The following is a 9,075-nucleotide window of genomic DNA, read 5'->3' on the forward strand; positions in this document are numbered from 1 at the left end:
CAGTTATATTTTTTTAATTTTTCACCTTTTAGAAATACATACTTATAAATGGAATGAATATCTATAGATACTAATATTTACAAATAAAATGAGATGATACGTGTGACTCGAATCAAGTAATCTTGGGAAGAAAGTAGTTGGGAAGATAGAACAAGATTGGCTTCACTTGAGCAGAAACTAGGGTATTTTACCATTTTTTGTCTGTGTTTAAATTTTTCCATTAAAAGTTTAAAATATATATGTGGGGAGAAAACATTTCTAAAAATATGTTACAATTATTCAATATATGAATGAATATTTGAATAATTTTCAAGCATAAAATGACAATATACTAAGAAAATATCACTACTTTTAACTAGAATAAAGACTCAAACTGGGAAAAAAAAAAAAAAAAAAAAAAACTTCTTAAATTAAAAAGGTGTCTAAATTCATATGGAAAGCACTATAACAGCCGCTGACCCACGGTTTGTCCTGGGTCTCCAGTCTTCTCCCTCAAGGGCATTCTCCCTGATGCCTGAGAGCCTTCAAACTGAAGTCTCTGGAAGATTAATCCTCCCACGGCACAAACTTATAGAGTAATTCAGTCAACACAGCAACTGGATAGAGGAGGAAAGGACCACAAGACTAGGTATGTCCTCTCAATTGATTGTTTCTGAAGAATAAGTAACTCCAATAAGATAAAATTAAGTTTCTTAGATCAGTAGAATAGTGGAAAAGGATTAGGGGAGGGAGGAAGGGAGGAAAAGGGAAAGTACTGGGGCCTGAATTAGAGCCAGTCTTATTCTGTGGTTTTATGATTATGCCAAAATGAATTCTAATATTATGTATAACTAAAAAAATATTTTAAAGACACATAATAAATTATTGTGAACTACAGTCACAAGTTTCTTTGATACCGTAGGGGACCACATGAAATCATTCTATCTCAGATTCAATGACCTTCAAAGCTGACTTCCCTAAAAATAGGGAAACATGTCTACAACCTTCAGTTAACCCAGTAAAGCTTTAATGATCAGGAAAAACCACCTTGTGACCTTTGACTATCCCTCTGTTGTAAAATGTGGAATAGTGAGAAAAGATGAATCATGCTCAGCTGCTGGCACCCAGGTGGAAAAGATGACAGAGACCAGGAGGCCAGATAAAGAAGGGCAGGGGAAGGACAGGACACCAGAGCACCGGCAGCCATGTGTACCCACCAAGAAAAGAATAAATGACAGGACATTAAGTTTTATCAAATTTGAACAAATGTTGAGTGCTACTTTAAACCTGTCTCAACCTACATAAATGAGGAGAAAGATGATGATAGTGCAACAAATGCTAGAAAAGTCTCCATTTTTACGCCTCCTCACCCCAACACACACATAGCACAGTGTACCCCTCACCAGATGGAATGTTCCCTTATAAGGTCTAACCCCTTTAGTTTCTAGAAGTGTCTTGAGGAGGGGAGAGAGTTGGGGGCTGAAGCAAGTGTGTCCCAGCAAGTTCTTGGTGGTATTAATGGATGTCTGTAGGATATTCATCTTGAACTTCCTCAGAATGCACCTCCTGTAGGTGGCCCTGGAGCCAGCTCAAGCATGTTAAATAGGAGACAAGCCAGGCTACTGAAGGTCAGAGTGTTTTCACAATTATCCTGAAGCTGAAGTAGGTGCAGTGACCTTGTGTGCCTTCCAAGCAGTGGCAGTTAACCTGGAGAACTCTTAAGAATTGCCCTCAATTCTTAAAGTTTAACTCTTCAGGATGTTCCAGAATTGTTCAGTCAGCACCTTTGGGATACATGCATTTATCTCGGTGGCCACTGAGTACAGTACTCAGAATTCTAAGTTGCTTTCAGATATCTGAGAGAAAAGAAACTAAGACCTCTGTTGTAGAACAATGAGATTGTGTCATGTGTGTGAAAGAAGGTGAGTTTTAAAGAGGATCATGAAGTGGAATCTGTGCTGTTAGCACCACTCAATGCAGAACATAGCTTTGTTAGGCACAAGAACCAAAGCAGTGCCACCCAGTGACATGTGCAGAGGAGTTCACAACTTTTATCTCCTCTTCTAAACTCTCCACTTAATTCTTGATTCATGTATCAAATTATATTCTTCACAGCTACTTCTCTTTTTTTAATTTAATTTATTCTAATTTGTGATATATGACAGCAGAATTCAATTCAATTCATATTATACAAATAGAACACAGTTTTTCATGTCTCTGGTTATACACAAAGTAGAGTCACACCATTCGTGTTTTCATTCATGTACTTAGGGTAATGATGTCTGTCTCAATCCACCATTTTCCCTACCCCCATGCCCCCTTTCTTCCCCTTCCTCCCCTTTGCCCTATCCAAAGTTCATCTACTCCTCCCATGCTCCCCCATCCCCATTATGAATCAGCATCCTTATATCAGAGAAAACATTTGGCATTTGATTTTTTTGGAATTGGCTTGCTTCACTTAGCATTATATTCTCCAAACCCATCCATTTACCTGCAAATGCCATGATTTTATTCTCTTTTAAGGCTGAGTAATATTCCATTGTCTTCTCAGCTCTTTCTAACTAACCAGGTCCAAAAGCAAACACCTCAAAACCTTTTCCCAGTCTTCATCATGTCAGTAAACCAGTTGTTCATATGCCTGGTCGTTCAAGCCAAAATCCCAGAAGTCATCCTTGACTTTTCTTTTTTGCATCATACATTCAGTGTATAAAAGAAAATCTTGCCAGTATGCTTTCAAAATATAAGCCAATTTTCACTACTACTTTTCTCCTCATCCCCATCATCCCAATTTAAACTACCATCAGGATTACCAAACCATTAGAATTATCAAAAGGGCCTCCTAACTGACCCCTCTGCTTCTTACCTTAGAACCCAAACCCTGTAGCAGCCATAGTAACCTTTTTCAATGGAAATTCCATCATGTCAGACCCCTGCTCAGTACCTGTCAATGGCTTCCTGACACTCTTAGTGTAATATCAAAACACCAGCTAGCCCCTGACTGCCTCTCTGAAAACTTCTCTAAACCCTCCCTACTATGCCTTTGCTGTACCCCAAGATGCCCCTCTTAAATTATTCCAGTTCTCATGGCTCATCCTTCACTTCACTCAGTGGTACCTCATCAAAAAGTTCTTCTAGCTGGGCTCAGTGGTGCATGTTTATAATCCCAGTGGCTCAGGAGGCTGATGCGCAAGGATCTTTAGTTCAAAGCCAGCCTCAGCAAAAACAAGGTGCTTTATAAAATACAAAATAAGGCTGGGAATGTGGCGCAGTGGTTGAGTGCCCCTGAGTTCAATCCCTGTACCCTACCCCCCAAAAAGTTCTTCTATCTGAAATATAATCCTCCACTCTTATTTTAAGTCCAATCCTGGCCTAGCATTATTCTTTCTCGCTTCATTTACGACTCAACATTTACATTTACTTCTGTGTCCATATCTATCTACAGTTATATCGTGTATATTTTGCTTTCTTTGTTTCCTCATTTAGCACCTTTGTTAAGAACTCTGACCCCATTGAAGACTAATTTGTCCACAACTCTGTAAGTGTGCCTAGAAGTATGCCTGGCCAGAGTAATGTTCAGCCAATATTTATTCAACAAATGTCTGACTAATCCAGTCCATCAAGCAGGAAATTATTCATCAGCCTCTGTGTTTAAGACACCGTGCAGCTGGTTAAGCTGAAGTTCCCAGGTGGGAACACAATCTGCAGAAATATGCTTCATGTGACACAAAATATTTTTTTTCCATTGCTTAACTGAATTAGCCAAAATTATCCTATTCTCTTAGCATTGTGCAGTTGCTAACTAATTAGTCATTTGCTTCCATGTGTAAGTGAGGTCAAAGTCTGCCATGACCTTGATCTCGTGCTCACCAAAGACATTTGTCAGATATTTACAAATGAACACCCTGATCTTGAGGAAGGCACTGATATTAAGTATGGATAGAAAATCCCTTTATCTGATCAATCTCATTGCTGGTCAAAATCCCCCTGTGAGTTTACACTATCTACTAGCACCTGTCAGTTCCACTCTTTCCCTCAGTCTTTCTAGCATTGTCTCCTGCATTTCTCCACTGTTTTCTGTTCCTCCTGGCCCTCCCACTCATAGAGGCTTCCAAATCTAAGCTGGCCAGTCCCCTTTCTACTCTTATTAGAGTATGGGGGTCCCTATCCACTTCCTTATCTTGACTCGACTTTTATCCAAGAACCTGAGGTCATTTCTGAAAGCTTGCTGATGCCTAAACTTTTAATATAAGCACAATCAAAGGTACTAATTCCTACCAAAACACTTCCTTCCACTCCCCCATAACATTTTGAGAACTTCAAAACAATAAAATATTATTCTGAGAGCATGTTTGGTTTGTAAAAGACCATATTACATTTTTTATTCTATTTTTTAAAGTTGTAGGGAGAGACATATCTTTATTTATTTATTTATTTTTATGTGGTGCTGAGGATTGAACCCAGTGCCTCACACATGCGAGGCAAGCGCTCTACCACTGAGCTACAACCCCAGCCCCCATATTGCATTTTATTAAAAAGTCTCCCCAGGGTTCTTGAACCTGGGAAGTGTTGTTTACTTCAGAGATGTAAGACATTAAAATGCAGGGAATGGCAGTGTGCGCTCGATATCCTGAAGCTTCCTGACACCAGAATGCCCCTCAATGGGGCCATCCAGGCCTTAGAAAGATCTCAAAAAAGCCATCCCTGAATCTCCAGAAATGAAAATCATCTGCATTTTGTCCACACTCACACATTAAATGATTAAGTGATCCTTACCTTGTGCCTTAGGCTGTGGAGTTAGATATGCACTTATCTGGGTTTCTCCCCTATTGTGCTAGATTACAAGCCACTTGATTTCCATCTATATTTAAATGGCCCTTGTCTCTGAAGCCTATGCTTAATATGATGTTGCCATAGCATGAGCTCAGTAAATATGGATTAAGTTAGTAAATATTAACTGAATTCTTAATTTAAAAGAAAGACTGTTTACTTTTTAAAACTTATTGATAGAGTTCTATACAAACAACAAAGAGAACTATGCTCCCCCTGAATTTGGAGAGCCAAGGATTACTTGAGGAGACAGAGAACTTGCCAGACTGAGACAAACCCTTCTGTGGAAAAAGTTTCAACAAGGATTTGGTGCCCTTTAGGATCATTCAAAGGCAAGGAACTGGCCAAGTTTGCTTTCTCTTTCCCCTTTCCATGCCCACTTTTCTCCAGGATACTGATTGCACCCACCTTGGAACCTGATTATTCTGAGAAGAGTGTAAATCTAAAGCAAGAAGCAAATCCCGATGCTATATGAGAGCCTGGCTTCAGCTGTGTGCTGGCCCGAATCCTGGCTGCTGCAGGCTCCTTTGCTCTTTCATGGGGCCCCTGCCATAGAAGCGGCTCCCTTTAGACAGGAAGAGGAATGAGCTGCAAGCTTACACTAGACCACCAACCTCACCTCCAACCACCCCACCTTTTTCCAGACTAAAATTTCCAGGAAAGAATTGTGATTGTCCCCAACTTGGGTGGTGAGCCACTGACCAGTTGCTGAAGAACCTTTTACAAAATTGCAGAGTTATTGTGAGTAAATAGCAATTCCTCAAAGAAAGAGAAATGTTCTTTTCAAAGGAATGACTGCTTGATGGATAGAGATGCTAGCTATCTCCACATCTTGGAATTTGACCTCTAATCTGTGTAGTTTCTAGAATTCTCACATCTGTCCTTCCTTTCCCAGACTGCACTCCAAAAGATAATTAGTTACTGAAATGTAAAACCAAGGGTTATAAATTGCAGCCATACACAAGCCTTCCTAAGTATAGGAAGGTTCAAGTAAGTAGGCGTCAGCTAATGCCATTTAAAAATAATTTTGATACGGTCATAAGCCAAGTGTGCTAGCGTATATATGTATGTGGGTGAGTGGGTGGATGAGGGGTCCTACAAGTGATGGGTATCATTAAAAAGGATTGGGTGCCAAAAATAAAACACCATCTGTTTGTGTAATCAACAATTAGCCAGTGACAAGTTTTTAGTAATGCACTTTGGGACATACAGAAGTAGATCTGGTTTCAGAAAACCTACAGTACAACCGGAAAGAAAGGCACATAGACAAACATGTTACATAGATTGAATTACGTAGGAGGATGAAAGATGTTATGAAAGTGCAGAGACATAAACAATCCTGCATGGGAAAGGTGATTCATTGTAAGAAAAATTTTCAAACTGGATCATTTGGGCTGGGGTTTGGAAGTTAAGAGTGTACTGGATTGATTTTGCAAGTAGGAGAAATCAATAGGATGGAGGAATTTCCGTACATATTAAACTTAAGCAAGAGGACTGTCAAGAAAAAGAGGGATGAGACAAAAGAGGGTTCAAGTTTATTAAAAATGAAGAACTGGTGATAGGATAAAAATATAAGTGGCCAAGTTCAACAAGCCTACTACACACTGAAACGCTAAAAACAATAAAAGAAAAGTGCCTTCTGTTGGAAAAAACATCACTGGAAGAAAAAATTAGGTTATTCAACTATGAGGAAGTTGCTATTCCATTGAATGCAACCTACAGCCACCCGAGAACCAGGAAATGAGCAAATCAGGCTCTAAGACCACTACAGCCAACCCCACACACTGAATCTCATGAAAATAACCTCCTAATGCTTCCACCACCAGATCTGTTGCATTTGATTTTAAGTAGAATCCTAATACATAAATATGCTTACTTATTTTCCCTGTCCACAGCAGATTACAAATAACAGATGTGAAAATGAAAACAGAGGCTCAAGACTGGAAAATAATGGCTAATACTCCTCCCTCCAAGAAAACAGACTCAGTAGCTTAACAGCTTAGCAGCTCGATGTCATTTAAGAGAAATCAGCTCTAGATGTGCTTGAGTGAGCCACTGGGCATTACTGTCTTGTAACTGCTGCAATCATTGGGACTTAAATTGATGGCTGTGAGTATCTTAGAAAAGTATATAGTCCTGAGGGTATAGTAAAGAACTCAGCCAGCATGGGCCAAGGCCCTGCTGCAATCCCCAGCACATCATGACCCAGGCTGTGTACCACGTTTGCTGCCTGGGCCATTCATGTCTGTCGATCAAGGAGTAAAGAATGAGGAAACACATTCAGAAGATCCCCTTTCAATATGGTTAATTATAACTTTAATAACCAGATTTTTGATACATTAAGGTAACCAGATTTTAAAGTATTCTTTAAGTCCTCTGGGCAGCCTCTGTGCTTCCCCATGTCCCACGCCCCAGCAGGTGCACTGTTGGATGGTGTAGAGCCCCTGTAAGTCCATGTCCTCATTGCCCACCCCCCACCTCCTTGGCTCTCTGAGCAGTTATTTGAGGGCTGGTCATTTATAGTCATGTAACTTTTATAGTTTGTCCCCAGTGCTTAGTACAAATGCCTTGGCACAAAATGGCTATTCAAAAAAGGCTTATATAGTGAACAAGGCAGAACAAAGTGATTGTAACACTTTTGAAGAAGATTTATATTAAAAATGAATGAGCTTTCAACTACATGAGCAACTCTTTCGCACTTACCAACGATAACTAAAATTGATTGACCATTTGTAGGGTCAGGCTCTGTTCCAAGCACTTCACGCGTGCTATTTAATCACGGTGCTGTGAAGCAGTTGCCGTCATCATCCTTATACAGAGGAAGGAAGAGAGGCCCAGAGAAAGTGGGTGGGGCCATGGGGGCAGCTGGAAGTCACAGAGGCTTCTTAACACCCTGACAGTCTGGCTCCCAAGCCCATGCCTTTATCCACTGTCCTCTGCCCCTTGTATTATTTAATTCAAAACAGATCAAGAAAAGAAACCTATGCAACTCATTGCTACAAGGGATGGTTGAGCTTATCGATATAGCTCACCAGTTTACAAAAAGCCCTGGTGGTCACACAACATTGTGAATGCCCTTCACAACATTGTGAATGCCCTTAAAACCACTAATTATACTTATAAAGGTTAAGATGGTCAATTGCAAAATTTAGCACTGTGTACACATACATAGTTTTTTTCTTTTAAATCCTGGGGTATGTTTCTGTAATCTATTATCCAGGCTCCCCCTGCTTGAGTGACTGACTTACGAGGAACACATAGAATCTGTGTTTCTTTAAGCCACCTAAAGCTCCTTTTCATTTGCTTTCTATGACACCAAAATTCTCAGCATTAGAACTTCTTTTTAGGTTTAAAGTGCTATTTCAATGTCACAATGGGTCTTACCTGCCTCATTTCCCACCTGTGTGATAACCAGGATTCTGGATTATGAGTGAAGCTGATTTACTATCTTGGTAATATGCAGAAATTACCACAAACTCACCCGGACTCCATGCTGCAACCCCAAATTCCCTCCTCCTCTCACTTCTGAGAAAAGTGGGAATGGAGAAAATATTCTTTATATGAAACTGTTGGCACTAGAAACCCAGGCATCATGCGAAAGGGAGAGCTCGATGCTGGTGCACCTAAGCACCTGGAACAATGGGCATCTGGACACATTAAGTGCTCAATGAATATTATGGAAAGATAATGAGTGTGCTCTGCTCCCTTTTTTAGAAAAAAGCTGCTTGCTATCTTCTCATCCCATACCTTTCTGGGGAAGCTTTCAGGGGACCCCAATTTAGAAGATACAAAGGACTTGTTATGGGCTCACTGATGCTTAATAAATAGTGAGATGGAAGGGACTCCTGCTCAGGAAATCCAGAGGGTCAGAGGAGAATCAATCAGTTGCTCTGGTGATGGAGCCAAGCACACTGCTGTCTTGGATCCACCTGCACTTCTGGTTGGTGTGTCAAAGGATGCCTGAGTGTTTAGCCTCGTTCAAATGTATGTCATGCGGGAAGGAGGCTTCACTTTTGCCTGACAAGTAAATTTCACTGACGAGAATCTGAATCTAGACTGCCCAATGGCTTTGGGCTTAAAAAAGAATCCTCAGAAACTGAAATTTGTTCAGGTCAAGGGAGCAATGAGAAATCCACAGAACTCAAGGAGTAGGAAGGAGTTGGCTTTGGTGAATCGCAAGTGGGAAACGCTGCTCTGAGCTCCCAAGCAGTCCTAGCAAGGACAGATGGTCCAGCAAGTAAGAGCTGTTACTTCTGCTTCCCTCTCCTC

Source organism: Marmota marmota, unplaced genomic scaffold, assembly GCF_001458135.2.
Source record: "Marmota marmota marmota unplaced genomic scaffold, marMar, whole genome shotgun sequence".
NCBI lineage: Eukaryota > Metazoa > Chordata > Mammalia > Rodentia > Sciuridae > Marmota > Marmota marmota.